Here is a 17,751-nt window from a genome sequence, read left to right as displayed (position 1 = left end):
AATGAGAATTAGCATTAGGGTTTAAGGCACCGAAGGTAGTGAAGGGTTTTGGGCTGAAATTTCTGTTTATCTCTCTTTTTGTTATCTGGTTTCACGATCTCGAAATTTTGTTGGGTTTTGTAGAGAGAGGTAGACAACCTAGATTCTTAGATCGATTTGAGATGGTGTTTCTCCAAAGCTTTCCAACATAAACAAGGGCGGCTCTTGCGATGCCGCCAACTTGATCTCTAAGACATTAAACCTTCCTTTCGTCTTTCCATCACTATATCTCTTTGAATTTAAAGAACAAAGGAAGGTAAGTGAATTTAAAATAAAAGAAAAGATGGTTCATGAGATTTAGGTTTTGGGTTTTCTATGAGGATGGAAGAATTCTTATGCGTTACCATAGTTGGGGCTACAGAGTTGAGTTCATCCAATTCCACAATTGCAATTGAATGCCAGTTTCGCTTGGCATCGTCATTCAATTCTTACTCTATTGCATCTAAGGCATTTTTAGACCAACCTCATCAAATCCCAACGGGAGTCCAACAATTGCTCTGAAAGTTGGGAGTTTCCTCCTTCTGGTAGCTATTCCAGTCATTGCTAATATGCAAAAATGGAGCTTGCCAATGTTGATTACATCAAGAAAGATTCAAGTAAGGTTCAAAGTATGAACACAGGGCGTATTGGCTTGTACCAGTGCTTTTTTTATGTTTTATTTATTTTTTTTCAAACCAGTTTAGAGGGGTTAGTTTAAGTTCTGAGTACCTTCTGAACCATGGTCTGACCTAGGAATGGCAACAAGGTGGGTTTGGGGCGGGGCACCCCCTCCCTGTTTCCACCCTAAAGTCATGATACCTTGCCCCGTACCCGTCCCATCCCCGCTGGTGGGGCAGGTTCAGGGTGGGGCATCCATTCCCCACCGGGAACGCGGAATCCCCGAATTTTCCCTGCTCCAAGGCAATTACTTAAAAATTATCTATTTTATGGACAATTTATACATAGGATATAGGAATTTGGGCATATTTTAGAATTGAATTATAATACTTTAGGGGTAATTCAAAAATAAAATTATGGGATCCTAGGATTTTAAAAATTTAGGGAAAACTTAGAGATATTATAAATATCAATATTAAACCTAGAGATATTTTACTAATTTACCTTTGAGTTTGGAGCAGGTTCGGGGAATTATATACAAAACCCGTCTCTACCCTGTATCCAGTTCGGGGAAAAATTATTTTCCCATCCCCGCCTTGTCCTTGTTTAGGGTTGGGGAAAATCTGCCTCATTTGGGGCAGGGCCCCGGTTTTACGGCGAAATTGCCATCCCTAGTCTGACTCGATACAACACTGTATTGGGAAGCTGTCGACACGATATGTATCGACTGATGTGGGCCAATACGTGTTGATACTTTGAACATTGGATCCAAGTGGTAAATATGTTCGAGTATTAATCCTCTCTCTCTCCCTGTTTTTTTCATGGTATTAAAATTGAATATACAATACGATCAATTTTATCTAATTATATGTTAGAGTTGGGTTTCACCATAAGACTTGATGGTCGTCTGAAGCACTACCACTCTCTCATAAGGAAGAAATCAAGCTCCCTACCTTGGCTGAAATTCTTTAAGTTCCTAAAATTGAATAGACTTTGGAACTTGTGCCTTCCTCTCTTCTCATTTCTATCTTTTTCCTTGTCATTTTATCTTTACCACTTTACCAATGGATGTGTTTTAAATAAAACTATATAGGTATAGTTTTTAGGAGGTGAGGCCAAAATAGTGAGGGGAAGATGGAAAAGAAGAGGGGAGGGAAAATTTTTAATTGGTTGGGTTTTATTTTAAAAATTTTAGAAATAACGGAGGGCAAAGTTGACATTTAGTTTCTTTCTGTTAGCACTTAATGACAATGTCATTTGTTAGAAATAGTAGAGGTACTTTAAGACAATATGAAAATAGTAAGGGTAGAGTTAGTCAATTAGCTAAACTATAAGGGTAGTTTAAAAAATTTTCCCTTGATAAAGTGGTGTTGAACATAAAACCTTAGCATTTCTACTAGGGGTGTAAGAGAGCCAAGCCGGTTTGCAAGCTATTTGGACTTGACTCACTAAATGCTCGAAATAAGCTCAAAGATTCTCAAGTCAAATCGTGCTTGACTCAATTCGACTTCAAGCTTCGTAATACTTGGCTCAAGTAGTTAGCGAGCCTAATCAAGGTTCCAATAAAATATTATTTTTAATATAAATGAATATGAATTTTTTATAAAATTATATTTATAATATAAATAAATAAATTTACAATCAAGTTTCATAATACATTTTTATTTATAAATTTTAAGTAAATTTGTTTATAATTTTTAATAGCAGTTTATTAATAATTGGCTTGAGTTGAGTTGAGCTCGAGTAGCTCATGAGTATTGAGTTAAGTCAAGTTAAAGTATGAAACTCAAAACTCGATCGAGCTTGAGTCGAGTTTCAAGCTCCGAGTTTTTTAGTTGAGCTCAAGCTCGAGCTATCCGAAACTCAACTAGATTAAAAGCACTTGGGCTAAATGGCTTTACAATGGAATTTTACCAAGACTGTTGGGACATACTGAAAGAGGATATTTACTTAGCCTTTGATGAATCTTATAGAAGAGGAGTAATTAATCCACGTATAAATTTCACTTTTATAGCTTTGGCCCCTAAGAAAACTGATGCTTCATATCCAAGAAACTTTAGACCAATTAGCTTAGTTAATAGCTTGTATAAGATTATAGGCTTATAGCTAAGGTGTTACCTCTGAGGATTAGGCAAGTTCTCTCCAATGTTATTGCACCTAACCAAGGGGATAACATGCAAAGGATACACATAGTTGATCAAATTTTAATAGGAAATAAGTGTGGAGGATTTGAAGAGAGAAGGAAAGAAAAAAGTGGTGTTCAAATTTGATTTAAAAAAAAGCTTATAACTTTGTGGAATGATCTTTTCTTTAGAGGTATTGGACAACTTTGGGTTTGGAGAAAAATGGTGCAAATGGGTGGTGGGGTGCATCAAGACTTATTATTATTCTATTTCGGTGAATGGAATAGTGATGGATTTCTTCTCAGCCTTAAAGGGTATTAGGCAAGGAATCCTCTCTCCCTTTTTAGTTTACCTTAATAGAAAATGTCCTAGGGAGGTTGATCACTAGAGTAAAATAAAGAAATCTAATAAGAGGCTGGAGAATTGACAGGGAAGGGGTACCTATTACTCATTTATAGTTTGTAGATGATACAATACTCTTTTGTGAAGGAAATAATTTGAGATTGGCTATACATTTAAGAATATGTCAAATTTGAAGATAAACTTTGAGAAAAGTTGTATAGCAGAAATTAATCATAGGAAATGAAGCTTTTGCACTCTAGTTGTAGAAAATTTTGAGAAAAGACTTGCCTCTTGTAAGAATCATCTTAATCCGTTCCATCCTAACTAACTTGACTATGTACTATTTGTTGGTGTTTAAAATTCATAAAGGGGTGGGTAGGAAACTAGAGAAACTAATGAAGGATTTTCTCTTAGAACTAGGAGACAGAAGATTATAGGGTTGTTAGACAGTGTATGCCTTTAGATCCAATCAGAATAATGTACATTATGACATTTATTGTAAATGAATAAAGTACATATTTGATTCATGTTCTTGTAGTGTGTTTCTGTGTAATACCCTTAAACTGGACACTTATGAGACTCGTATTAGTTTAGAATGTTCACAGCCGTTGGATAAGTCTAGGGAGATTTATCCTACCAAGGCTGACACTGACGTGCTACCAAATGTTGGGGTGGTCTGTCTCAGCTGCCAGGGTGAGACCCGAGGTACATGCAATGTAGGTTTACTTGAAACCCTGAGCCGGACTAAATTTCCAGTATTGCCCTGGGCCTTGGAGATTGATGGGCAAAACTAGAAAGTTACATCTGACCCCTAGACTCGATTATGATACTACACTAGGTGTCAGATTGGGCTATCTTTGATATGCCAATCAGTGAGATCCTTAGAGGGGGTCAAAACCTAGGTATGTTGGGATTGTTTGAGAATTCATCTGAGTGGTTGATCATAGTGACAGGATCAGCCCCTTTGTCAGACAAAGGTAATGATCGGGGATGCACTCTCTCTGATGGAAACCAAGACTGATGGCAGTCGATTTCAATCATTGAAATTTGTTTTGCAAAATATATTTATATACAAATATATATATATATATATATATATATATATATATATATATATATATATATATATATATTATGGTTTCAAAATGTTTGCAAAAGGTTTTAATTCCCGGGATCCAGGTGAGTAGAGAGTGCAACATTGTTCCTTGTAGTCGAGGGAGAGGTCCTCTCTTGTCGGGCAATGTTTGATCATTATGGGTTGAGAGGTTAAGTGTAAGACTATTGAGTGTAATCCCTGATGGGATAATCTTGCATCTGCCCATAGTCCCTGGGTTTTTATAAGGTGGCTTGGCCCAGGGACCACTTAGTGTAAGTGTTGGGCCCATTAGGAGCCCATGTGATTGGCTTAGGGGGTTCACTGTCCATAACAGTGTATTCGGCCAAGCCTTGTAACAGAGGTTGGGCTGAACCCATGTGGCTGATGTGTAGATCAATGTTTGGGTCCCACATCATACAAAGAAGCCCAACTGGGCAGCAATTTGGAAGGCTACTGAGAACTTAGACTTAATGGGCCTAAAGCCCATTTCGAACTGGCCTAATATTGAAAGAATGGTAGGATCCATCTAATGGACGCCATAAAGGTTGCGGAATGGGTGGGCGAATTTCAAAAATTTCCTACCTTCTCTCAACTGGGAATCATATTCCCTAAAATTAGAATACAATATTCAAGGATCCTACTTGAACCATAATCAAACCAGATCTGTACCAAAAGATAAATGGGAGGAATATACCTGATCCGGAGAAGCAGTATCTCCCAAAGTTGGTGTTCACGCCCAAAGAATGCTCCAAGATCCGTTCCTGCTGAAGATGACACAGCTGTGAATGGAACAGAACCAGCAGGGTGCGTCCTACACACTGGATCCTTCTCAAGAATCCTGTAGAAGTACTAAACACTGAATCTTTTTCAGTCTTTCTTGCAAGACTGATGTCAAGAACAGATTTCTTGACTTTCTTTTCTGCAAAGATCTAATCTTGCAATGGCAGATGGCGGCGGCAGGAGGAGATTTCCAAAACCGAAAAAGGCTGAACTGCTTTTCCTCTTTTTCTGGAGAGTATGAGATCTGATCTGAATTCGCAGGAGATATCCTATATCTCTTCAAGGTGGTTCGAAATCTCCTCCTTTCTTCTTGATTAAGAAACCTCCTTTTTAGGAGTTATCCCAATCCAAATCAGTATTTGGATAGGGGATAATCTTAATCCTTTTTGCAGATAGAGTTAGCTTACTCCTGATCTTATCAGGAGGTTACCAGATTCAAATCTAATTTGAATTTGGTCTTTAAGAGTGGATAAGGCTAAAGGCCCAATCCTTTTACTAACTTTAATCTCAAATTCGCCCCATGGATGGGTGATCATATCAGCCCACCTCGAAATGGGCTTTTGGCCCATTAAGTGTTTAGTGTCTAATAACTTTCCAATCTGCTGCCCAGTTGGGCTTCTTTGTATGGCGTGGGACCCAAGCATTGATCTACACACCAGTCACATGGGTTCGGCCCAACCTTTAATACAAGGCCCAGCCGAATTCACTAAAAAACTCAATGAACCCCATGAGTCCATCATATGGACCTTATGGGCCCAACACTTACACTAAGTGGTCCCTGGGCCAAGCCATCTTATAAAAACCCAGGGACTGTGGACAGGTGCAAGATTAGCCCATCAGGTATTATCCTCAATGGTCTTACACTTAACCTCTCAGCCCTGAATGATCAAGCACTGCCCGACAAGAGAGGACCTCTCCCTCGGCTACAATGAACAGTGCCGCACTCTCCTCTCACATGGATCCCAGGAATTAAAACCATTTGCAAACAATTTGAAACTGCACACATATATATATAAATATATTAATTTTGCAAAACAAAATTCCAACGATTGAAATCAACTGCCGGCAGTTTGGTTTCCATCAGAGAGAGTGCATTCCCGATCATTACCCTTTGTCCGACAAAGTGGCTGATTCTGTCACTATGATCACCCACTCAGATGAATTCTCAAACTGCCCCAACATACCCAGGTTTTGATCCCCGCTAAGGATCTCACTGAATGGCATATCAAAGGCAGCTTGATCAAACACCTAGTGAAATGTCATAATCGAGTCTAGGGATCAGGTGTAACTTTCCAGTTTTTCCCATCTATCTCCAAGGTCCAGGGCAATACTGGAAATCTGGTCCGGTTCAAGGATTCAAGTAATCCCATACTGCATGTGCCTCGGGTCTTACCCTGGTGGCTGAGACAGGCCATCCCAACACTTGGTGGCACACTAGTATCAGCCTTGGCAAGATAAATCTCCCCAGACTTATCCAACGGCTGTGAACATTTAAAACTAACATGAGTCTCTATAAATGTCCAGTTTTAGGGTTTTACACAGAATTAAACCAAACAACATGAATCAAACATGCACTTTATTTATTTCCACTAAATAACAAAAGTACATCAATTCAGATTGAAGCTAAGGGCATACAAAAACTGTCTAACAGCTCCCACTTGCACTTAGGTCCAATCTGGTACAAGCCGGAGTCCCATACTTTCCACGTGTTTCTCAAACACGTTCTGTGTCAGTGGCTTAGTCAATGGGTCTACCACATTCTCCGCTGATGCTACCTCTTGCTATCATCCTCCCGTAGGTCCAGTGTTGTCATACAACAATGGAATGGGTGATGTGCTGAATTCCAAATTCATGAATGAACACCTTCATTCATAAGGCAGCATCACTTACGGCAATGCTCTCGGCTTGGGTTGTGGACTATTAATTTGCAACTTAGGACCCCTGTTTGCTGACACTCAGGAAATAACACACGATCCTATCGTGAAAATATACCCAGATGCAGACTTTCTATCATCTGGATCCGACTGGAAATCGGCATCGGTATACCCTAGAACTTGCAGTGAACTACCATCGAATACCAGACAAAACTCTTTTGTCCTTCGAAGGTATTTGAGTATGTTCTTCACAGCAGTCTAATGCTCCTGCCCTGGGTTTGCCTGGAATCTGCTTACCACACTCACCGCCTGAGCAATGTCAGGGCGAGTGCACAGCATGGCATACATGATGCTCCCTACGGCTGAGGCATAGGGAACGTCTCTCATGCTCTCAATCTCCTCAGAAGTCTTGGGAGACATCTTCTTGGAGAGAGTGACTCCGTGCCTGAAAGGAACGTTTCCTTTCTTGGAGTTCTCCATGCTGTACCTCTTGACAATTTTGTCAATATAAGCAGCCTGGGATAATCCAATTATCCGCTTCGATCTATCTCTATAGAGTCGAAGACCCAGTATGTATGAAGCTTCTCCAAGATCTTTCATGGAGAACTGCTGTGATAGCCATACCTTGACCGAAGTCAACATTCCTACATCATTCCCAATGAGTAGGATATCGTCCACGTACAACACCAAAAAGGTGATCTTATCCCCACTGGACTTCCTGTAAACACAGGGCTCATCCGGATTCTGCTCAAAGTCAAACGTTTTGACTGTAGAATCAAAACGGATGTTCCAACTCCTAGAACCCTGCTTAAGTCCATATATGGATCTATTAAGTTTACATACCATGTGTTCCTGACCAGCAACAATGAAGCCTTGCGGCTGCTGCATGTAGATATCTTCACTAAGATCTCCATTCAGGAACGCGGTTTTGACATCCATTTGCCAAATCTCATAGTCATGGTACGCTGCTACAGCTAGCAGGATCCTAATGGATTTAAGCATGGCCACGGGCGAAAAGGTTTCCTCATAGTCGATGCCTTTTTTCTAAGTATACCCTTTCGCCACCAAGCGAGCTTTAAAGGTCTCAATCCTGCCATCGGGGCCCTTCTTCCTCTTGTAGATCCATTTGCAACCAATTGCTTTTACCCCAGGGGGCGGATCCACTAGAGTCCAGACTCCATTGGTCTCCATTGAGTCCATTTCAGCTCTCATGGTCTCCACCCACTTCTGGGAGTCTATGTCTAACATAGCTTCCGCGTAAGTCACGGGATCCTCTTCACTAGTCAAGGTTTCCACCAGGTAACTATCCTGGTCATAACCATATCGGACTGGTGGTCTGGATACCCAGGTGGTTCTTCTAGGTTGGTCATTACCTGGAATTTGTGGGACATCTCCCACTGCTCCTGAGCTCTCCTCATCAAGAACTATTTCCTGACGATGGGTGTCCAGGATGTAATCGGATTCTAAGAACTGGGCGTTTCGACTGCAGAACACTTTCTGCTCACTCGGGTCATAGAATAGACAACCCACCGAATCCTTTGGGTAGCCTATAAACAGGCAACGACTGGTTTTAGATTCCAACTTGTCCGCACTTGTTCTTTTAACGTGTGCAGGACAACCCCAAATCTTCAAGTGTCTTACACTTGGCTTCCTTCCGGTCCAAAGTTCATATGGAGTTTTCAGAACTGATTTGGTTGGAACCCGATTTAGCACGTAGATAGTAGTCTCTAATGCGTATCCCCAAAAGGATGTGGGTAATTGTGAGCGTATGAGAAGTGACCGGACCATGTCTAACAAGGTCCTATTCCTCCTCTTTGAAACACCGTTGAGTTGACGTGTAGCAGGAGGAGCTAATTGTGACACTATCCCATTGGCCTTTAAGTAGTCCCTGAATTCATCAGAGAGATACTCGCCACCTCGATCTGATCGAAGGGCCTTAATTTCTCTCCCTAACTGTTTCTCGACTTCTTGTCTGAACTCTTTGAACTTTTCAAATGATTCAGACTTATGTCTCATTAGGTACACGTAACCATATCGTGAAAAATCATCTGAAAAGGTGATGAAGTACACGTGTTGGTTCCGTGTCCTAACACTCAGTGGACCACATACATCAGTATGTATTAGGTCAAGTGTGCCTTCAGATCTTTCAGGCTTACCGTCAAATGGCCGCTTAGACATCTTACCTTGAAGGCAAGGTTCACAAGTGGGAAGATTTTCTACGGTTAGAAAATCCAAAGGACCATCCTTTACCAGCCCTGTGATTCGGTCAATACCGATATGGCCAAGTCGGTAATGCCAGAGGCACGTGGGACTTACTGTATCACGATTCCTTTTCTTGGGATTTTCGACCGACGTAGTTTCGGTTAAGTTAGTTTCCAGAGAAGGATGTAGAACATAGAGACCATTCTCTAGTTCCCAGCATGCGATGAATTTATTATTCCGTTTAACAGTAATCATATTACTAAAATAAACAGTATATCCATCAGCACACAGTTTTGAAACAGAAATTAAATTTCTTCTCAAGTTCTGTACATAAAGACAATCTTTAAGTACAAGTATTCCTTCTTTAAAAACTAATTCTACGGTTCCTATTGCCGCTGCTGCAACACTTGCAGCTGTTCCCAAGAATAATGTCACTTCACCTTCACTCAACCTTCTGCTAACTTTGAACCCTTGCAGTGAGTTACACGCATGAGTTGAAGCCCAGGAGTCAACACACCAGGACACAGAAGTAACTAACATGTTAGTTTCTATGACACAAGTTTCGATGTTACCTTTCTTAGATTCCAGGTAGACAGGACAATTCCTCTTCTAGTGGCCGGTCTGCTTGTAGAAGTGACAGACATCAGATGCCTTGTTCTTCTTCTGCTTTTTAGGATTGGTAGCCTTCTTCTGAGGCTTCTTTGCCTTTCTCTTTTTCTTGCCCGATTTGTTAGCTTCAGCAAGCATAACTACAGGCTCATCCTTCTTGAGTAGATCCTCGGCTCTCTGCAACATATTGCTGAGTTCCTGGACGCTGACATTCAGCTTATTCATATTGTAGTTCATTGTGAACGCATTGAAGGAAGAGGGCAAAGAATTGAGGATGGCATCCACTTGCGTGCCAAGATCTAGCCCGGATCCAAGAGCTTCAAGTTCGTTAATGTAACCCATCATCCGAAGACAATGGTCATGAACTTTCTGCCCTTTGGTCATCTGCGCGGTCATGAACAATTTCAAGACCTTCTGTCGAGTAGAACGGTTCTGCTCTTCATACATTGTTCTTAGACTGTCCAATATGTCCTTGGCTAGTTCGATCTGATCGAACTACTTCTGTATTGAGTTGTCTAATGAGGCAACGACAAAGCAACGGGCTAGGGAGTTCTTATCCTCCCACTCTTGGTAGTCCCTCCTACGGGCCTCAGAAGCCGTATCACCCGGACGTTCCGGTGCAGGATTTTTCACTACCTTGTCTAACTTTTCGGAAGTTAGGACCAGCATAATATTTCTGTACCAGTCGGCATAGTTTGGGCCCTTTAGCTTGTTATCGTCTAGAAGCTTTGCAAATTGACCGTTTGCCATTTTTTGATAAAATAGCAAAATCATTAGTCCACAACCTTAGTTTGATTCAAGTTACCTACATAGATATGGCTTTTAATCTATGTTCCATTCCCATTTGTTCATCTCTGAGATTTTCCTCCTTTTTCAGTGACGGAGACTACGAAATGTCTCTGGAAATGTGGGAAATCACATGGGGTGCGTGAAGCCAACTGTTTCAGCTGCATAACCCCACCACCTTTCTGTGACGGATCATATCCACTCATCAAATGAGTTTCCCTTTGGCCTCTGTCAGACAAGGTTCAGAGCCGTTTTCAGGTAAACCTTTCTGTCCAGTGAGTGCTTACCCATCATATTCAGGTTACGCCAAGGTACCGTGAGAGAGTTCCCATTTTCTGGTGAAGCCCCTCCCACATCGGTCTATGACGCCCCTATCATCTTATGAAACACTCTAATAGATCCAACAGCAAATGGATAGCCCAATTTTATGGTGCGTTTCCTCATTACTGAAGGACCCATCATTGTGCTAATGACAGAAGGCCTTTAGAGAGTCCATCACATGGGTCTCCCTATCACAAGCATTCATATTTGCTGGAGGGAACGAAACGCCCTAGTTTTAATTTAGGTCAAACCAGAGTGGCTCCCACTGACTTTCATAAAGTCAGATTTCTGGTGGGCCTTAATCGGCTAGGGGTTCCGTACGCATCCCTTTTCAGGGTTGTGGGGGCCCACCAAACAAAGAGGGGTCATCCAATGACCTTGAAGGACACCATGGCAATGATGTGCATTCAGCCAAGGTGTGCGCAAGAGCCACTAACGAGTCTTCATGGGCCAAGTACTTATGGCCCATGGTCACAGCACATCAAACATCCAAACATCACATGTAAAGGAGGAATTGATCCAATCAATTAACTGCTGTAAAGCCCATTGAATAGCCCATTTAAAAACTAAGTCATTAACAATTAATGACTACTAGGTGTATGGGCTGAATCGCAGATAGCAGTTCGGCCCATATAGCTTGTCTCACAGTAATGGGCCTTTTGCAGTTTTAACCCTTTAAAACTGGGCTTTACAGGTGGGCCGAATTAATCCTTGTAATTGAACATCAGATTTGGAACAGCAAGTGTGAGAAATACAGACTGAAAAACAGTCCCTATCGAACCCCAGATTCGGTACAAACAGTTTTGGTCCAATCTAGTCCGAGAGGATCCAAAACTGATTTTCAATTCAAGAATTAATTCATGAAAGATCTGAAATTAATAATTTTGATTTCAAACAATCACAAATCAAACTATGGACTGTTCGCACCACCTGCAAAACAGAGGTTAATCACAAGGGTTGCAGTTTCACAAATTGCAAATCGCAGAAAGCGATTTCTCCAACTTCAAATCTCCAGCGCCGCCTTCTTCTTCCTTCTTCTTTAATCAAGAAAAATAATAGAAATCCTATTTCTATTAATTACATTCTTGATCAAATCTTATACATTCAGTCTAAAATAAAAAAAATTATTTACAAACCGAATATAAATAAATAGAAAGAAAAAGGGTGCGCAGACTATCTGCGCCAAATCTGCACTGTGATCTCCAGGTTCGAACAGTTCATTAAATCAAAATAAATAAAGAACAATTCTAAATGAATTTTGGATTTAATAAAATTAATTTCAGATCAATCGCCCTTAACAAGAAACAGTTTCTTGAAATAAAGAAAACAATCTGCGCAAATCCTGAAAGAACACCTTCTATCCATCTGCGCAGGGTCAGATCTGATTTTCTTTTGGTTCAAGATTCGAACCTGTGGCTCTGATACCACTGAAAGAATGGTAGGATCCATCTAATGGACGCCATAAAGGTTGCGGAATGGGTGGGCGAATTTCAAAAATTTCCTACCTTCTCTCAACTGGGAATCATATTCCCTAAATTTAGAATACAATATTCAAGGATCCTATTTGAACCAAAATCAAACTAGATCTGTACCAAAAGATAAATGGGAGGAATATACCTGATCCGGAGAAGCAGTATCTCCCAAAGTTGGTGTTCACGCCCAAAGAATGCTCCAAGATCCGTTCCTCCTGAAGATGACACAGCTGTGAATGGAACAGAACCAGCAGGGTGCGTCCTACACACTGGATCCTTCTCAAGAATCCTGTAGAAGTACTAAACACTGAATCTTTTTCAGTCTTTCTTGCAAGACTGATGTCAAGAACAGATTTCTTGACTTTCTTTTCTGCAATGATCTAATCTTGCAATGGCAGATGGCGGCGGCAGGAGGAGATTTCCAAAACCGAAAAAGGCTGAACTGCTTTTCCTCTTTTTCTGGAGAGTATGAGATATGATCTGAATTCGTAGGAGATATCCTATATCTCTTCAAGGTGGTTCGAAATCTCCTCCTTTCTTCTTGATTAAGAAACCTCCTTTTTAGGAGTTATCCCAATCCAAATCAGTATTTGGATAGGGGATAATCTTAATCCTTTTTGCAGATAGTGTTAGCTTACTCCTGATCTTATCAGGAGGTTACCAGATTCAAATCTAATTTGAATTTGGTCTCTAAGAGTGGATAAGGCTAAAGGCCCAATACTTTTACTAACTTTAATCTCAAATTTGCCCCATGGATGGGTGATCATATCAGCCCACCTCGAAATGGGCTTTTGGCCCATTAAGTGTTCAGTGTTTAATAACTTTCCAATCTGCTGCCCAATTGGGCTTCTTTGTATGGCGTGGGACCCAAGCATTGATCTACACACCAGCCACATGGGTTCGGCCCAGCCTTTAATACAAGGCCCAGCCGAATTCACTAAAAAACTCAATGAACCCCTTGAGTCCATCATATGGACCCTATGGGCCCAACACTTACATTAAGTGGTCCCTGGGCCAAGCCATCTTATAAAAACCCAGGGACTGTGGGCAGGTGCAAGATTAGCCCATCAGGTATTATCCTCAATGGTCTTACACTTAACCTCTCAGCCCTTAATGATCAAGCACTGCCCGTCAAGAGAGGACCTCTCCCTCGGCTACAAGGAACAGTGCCGCACTCTCCTCTCACATGGATCCCGGGAATTAAAACCATTTGCAAACAATTTGAAACCGCACACATATATATATAAATATATTAATTTTGCAAAACAAAATTCCAACGATTAAAATCAACTGCCGGCAGTTTGGTTTCCATCAGAGAGAGTGCATTCCCGATCATTACCCTTTGTCCGACAAAGTGGCTGATTCTGTCACTATGATCACCCACTCAGATGAATTCTCAAACTGCCCCAACATACCCAGGTTTTGATCCCCACTAAGGATCTCTCTGAATGGCATATCAAAGGCAGACTGATCCAACACCTAGTGAAATGTCATATTCGAGTCTAGGGGTCAGGTGTAACTTTCCAGTTTTGCCCATCTATCTCCAAGGTCCAGGGCAATACTGGAAATCTGGTCCGGTTCAAGGATTCAAGTAATCCCATACTGCATGTGCCTCGGGTCTTACCCTGGTGGCTGAGATAGGCCATCCCAACACTTGGTGGCACACTAGTATCAGCCTTGGCAGGATAAATCTCCCCAGACTTATCCAACGGCTGTGAACATTTAAAACTAACATGAGTCTCTATAAATGTCCAGTTTTAGGGTTTTACACAGAATTAAACCAAACAACATGAATCAAACATGCACTTTATTTATTTCCACTAAATAACAAAAGTACATCAATTCAGATTGAAGCTAAGGGCATACAAAAACTGTCTAACAAATATGATTAGTTAAATAAGGACGGATCTGGGGTTTAGATTAGTAGATAGGATAGGGTCTTATCCCTATCCAATCAGAGAGTCCAGATCCAAATATAGGTTTGAATCTGAAAACCTCATAAGGAGATTAGGAGAAAGTTGATCTAATCTATAGATAAGATAAGGGTCTATCCTTATCACTTAAAGAGAGTCCAGATTCAAATAAGGATTTGAATCAGGAAACTCCTAATGGGATTAGGAGTTGATCTCTTTAAGTCTATAATGGAGGAGAGGGTGAACCATTCAGTTCATCCCAACTCCATCCAGAGATATCAGATCTCAGACCACACAGAGAGAAGACAATTACAGTGTGACTGCACCTGTGTTCTCCTCCTGTTTGCCACCAATTGCCAGTTTGATCTCCATTCAAGTAGGAGAGATCAAGAACTATTCTTGATATCAGCCTTTGGAGAAAGGCTGATCTGAAATCGTGCTCACTACCTCCATCAAATTCTTGTGAAGGGTTCGGTTCTTGGGAAGAACATTACTGATTCTGCTCCACCCTACACTGTGTCATTTTTAGTGGAAGTAGTCTTTGGAGATTTTCTTTGGGTGCGAACACCTTTGTTGGGAGATACTATTTCTCTGTATTAGGTATATCCCTCTCCTACTTCTAGTTTTAGATCTGGTTCGATTTATGGTTCAAGATTGATCCTTGAAAATGCAGATTTTCTAAAATAGGGAACGTGATTCCCAGATGAGGGGAGAGGAAATTTTTGAAATTTCGCCCAACCTACCTGCAGGGTTCAGCCATCCATATGATGGATCTCTCATCCCTTCAAGAGTTAGATGGGAAGTGCTGAGAAAATGTAAGAAATTTGGAGATCTTGGCATTGAAAATGTTTAGAAGAGAAATTTGACTCTATTGGGGAAGTAGTTGTGGAGATTACCTACAAAGAAAAAAATGTGGGTAAAGGTAGTGGTGAGCATTTATGGGCTTGTAGCTAATGGATGGGATGCTAGAATTCAAGTAATTGAATTAAGTTTTGGGAACTAGTCTGATTTGGGGATTCTCCTTTGAGGGGTCAAATCCCATCCTTGTTTTCTATTTCCAATTATAAGAATGAGCCTATATCTAATTCTTTGGTACTATTGATGCTTAGGATGGTCGAGGACAACAAAGTAATTTTGCCCCTAGACTTCGAAGGCTGGCTGAAGGCTTTGAGGGTTCGAGGAGCTTGTTGCCTAGGCTGGCCGAGGCGAAAAGGGCTCTGAATACTGTAGAAGCCGAAGGTAGGTGGCCCAGGTGCTGCAAAGCAGAATACGTTAGAGGCCCTGGGTGAGAACCCGGGGTAGAGTGTCTGATGGTCAAGTTAGTATGGGATACGAAAAGGAGAATTAGAAAACAACTCTGGGGATCAGTTCCAAGTATCGACGTAGATTGTCTTTCTTCCCCCTTTATACTTGAGTTGCTTGGAGGTAGGTGGAGATGAATGCCTGAGATGGGTGTCGTACGAGGGCAATCAGAGAGCTCTGTGAGGATGTGTGGGCGCTCCGTAATTGGCTACGTACGAGGGGAGTAGAGTAACTCCTGTTGTAGTGGATCTCATTCCTAGTCTCGAATGGGCTGGGTTGGGTCACCCCACATCACTTGCCCCTACTCCCGAGGCCGAGGAGAAAAATTCAGCTTCAGATGATGGGAGTAGTAACAATGAGCGCTATAGGCCCGGTAGTTGGGGTGTACCTTGTAGTGGCATCCTCTTTCGTGTCTCTACCTGGTTCATCTTTGTAAGTTGGGTCAAGGCTGCGAGTGATCTATAGCATTGTTGCCCGGTAGTTGGGGTGTACCTTCTTCCTCCTTTTTTTTGCTGCATTACTGATGACTATTCTTTGTTTGTAGAGGTGCCGATGGATGCCTGCAAAGCTGTTGTGGAACATGGTTGTGCCATGCAGAAGGAGCAGGCTAAAATGCTTTAGAGGCCTTGTAACGGGCAAAAGGAGAAGGTCTCTACCCCTGTGAGAGGGGGGGGGGTCCTCTTGCTAGGTCCTTGGTGAAGTGACCACTCCAATGACTCTCACGAAGGGAGCAACTTCACAAGTCCCTGTCAAGGGGAAGAAGCCCGTTGAGGAGGTGCCACTGAGGCGGGAGCAGCTCATGCCGCATGAAGCTGACTATTGGATTGCAGAAGCCCGCCCAGGAGACCAAGGCGGGGCAGAAGAGGCTACTTGAGGAAGCCACAAGGGATTAGCCTCCATAGAAGGTGGTCCGTTCCGATCACTCAACGGAGGATGCCTCGAGGGAGTCCCACAAAGAGTGAATGGGGTTGTTTTTTGACCCCAAATCCTTGGAGGAGATCGCCGAGCGGTCCAACCAAATCTTCCATTCCTAGTGGAACGTCTACGATGGGTACTCCATCCGGGAGGAGGTGGTTGGTCAAGCCTTGGTGAGTGGGGCCCTCCTCTCGAGGGACTACTTTCAGATGCTGGGGAGCATGCCTGAGAGAGTCTACACTCAAGTCCTGGGAAGCCTTGCTGAGGTAACGCTTCTTCCTTTTCCTTCATGCCTTTTTGTTTTCTTTGTGGAGTACCAAATGTTTCTTTACTGTAGGTCTGCATTCACTATGTTGGTCTTAGGAACTGGCTGAAGCTGACCTTGGACTAGATGGACAAGTTGCTGTTGCTTTCGAGAAATAGAAGTTCCGTATGAAGGCTCAAGCGCAATTGAAGGAGTTACAGGAGAGACTTTCCAAGGAGCAGATGGAGAGGGCCCACATCGCAAGCCTTCTTTCTGAGGCGAAGCAATGCCTCACCCAGGCCGAGGGAGATGGGGTCAAGGTGAAGAAGAGGGTGGCCAAAGTGCAGAGAAGAGATCCGAGGGAGCAGAAAAGCATGCCGCGGAGGCTGAACAGAAGGCTACTGAGGCCGAGAAGAGAGCCCAAGAAGTAGAGAAGCAGGCCGAGGAATTGGCCGATCTTGCCTATGGGGCTTACTTGGATAGGATCGAGGATACTAAGAAGGCACTCGTGGTGGCTTTGCTTGACTTCGATGCCACATCACTGAAGGTGATCCCTGATTCTCGAGAGGAGGCTGCCAACTCTACTCCCCCTCCTACAAGAGGATAGGCCTAAGCTGGGCTTTTTTTGTTTTCTTCTCTCTCTCTCTCTCCGTCTCTCTGTCTCTCTCTTTTCTGACAATGTACATGTATTCGGCCTAAGGAGCTGTGAAACAACTTTGTAAAGCCAAAGAATTTTTTGTGCATAATGAAAATTAGTGGCATTTTTTTTATTTTTTGCCTCAACTATTGCATTTGTTGTGTTGTTTTTCCTTGTGTTTTTTTTTTGTACTTATGCTTTTGCAGCTGAAGGGTCCATGTCCCTCCAAAAGAAAAACACAGTGTCGTACAAATATAATTGTCTTTAGTTTACTTTGTGCGTCAGAAGCATGGCGGAGAAGTGACCGAGGTGAAACCTCCATGATTGTGTCGGGGCATGCCTGGGGCTCGCCTGGCTCTCTCCCCCTTACTTATACTTAGGTAAATAGCAAGATGACTTGTTGACATGAGAGTGGGGAAAAAGGCTGAGTTGATGCTCGCCTGCCTCCCATTCTTCTAAGTGTTGACTTTGGCAAGGCCGAAGGCCTACCATATTGAGG

Source organism: Nelumbo lutea, chromosome 5 (assembly GCF_056320005.1).
Source record: "Nelumbo lutea isolate HS-2025 chromosome 5, American lotus-T2T, whole genome shotgun sequence".
Taxonomy (NCBI): Eukaryota; Viridiplantae; Streptophyta; class Magnoliopsida; order Proteales; family Nelumbonaceae; genus Nelumbo; species Nelumbo lutea.
This window is presented reverse-complemented; position numbering follows the sequence as displayed.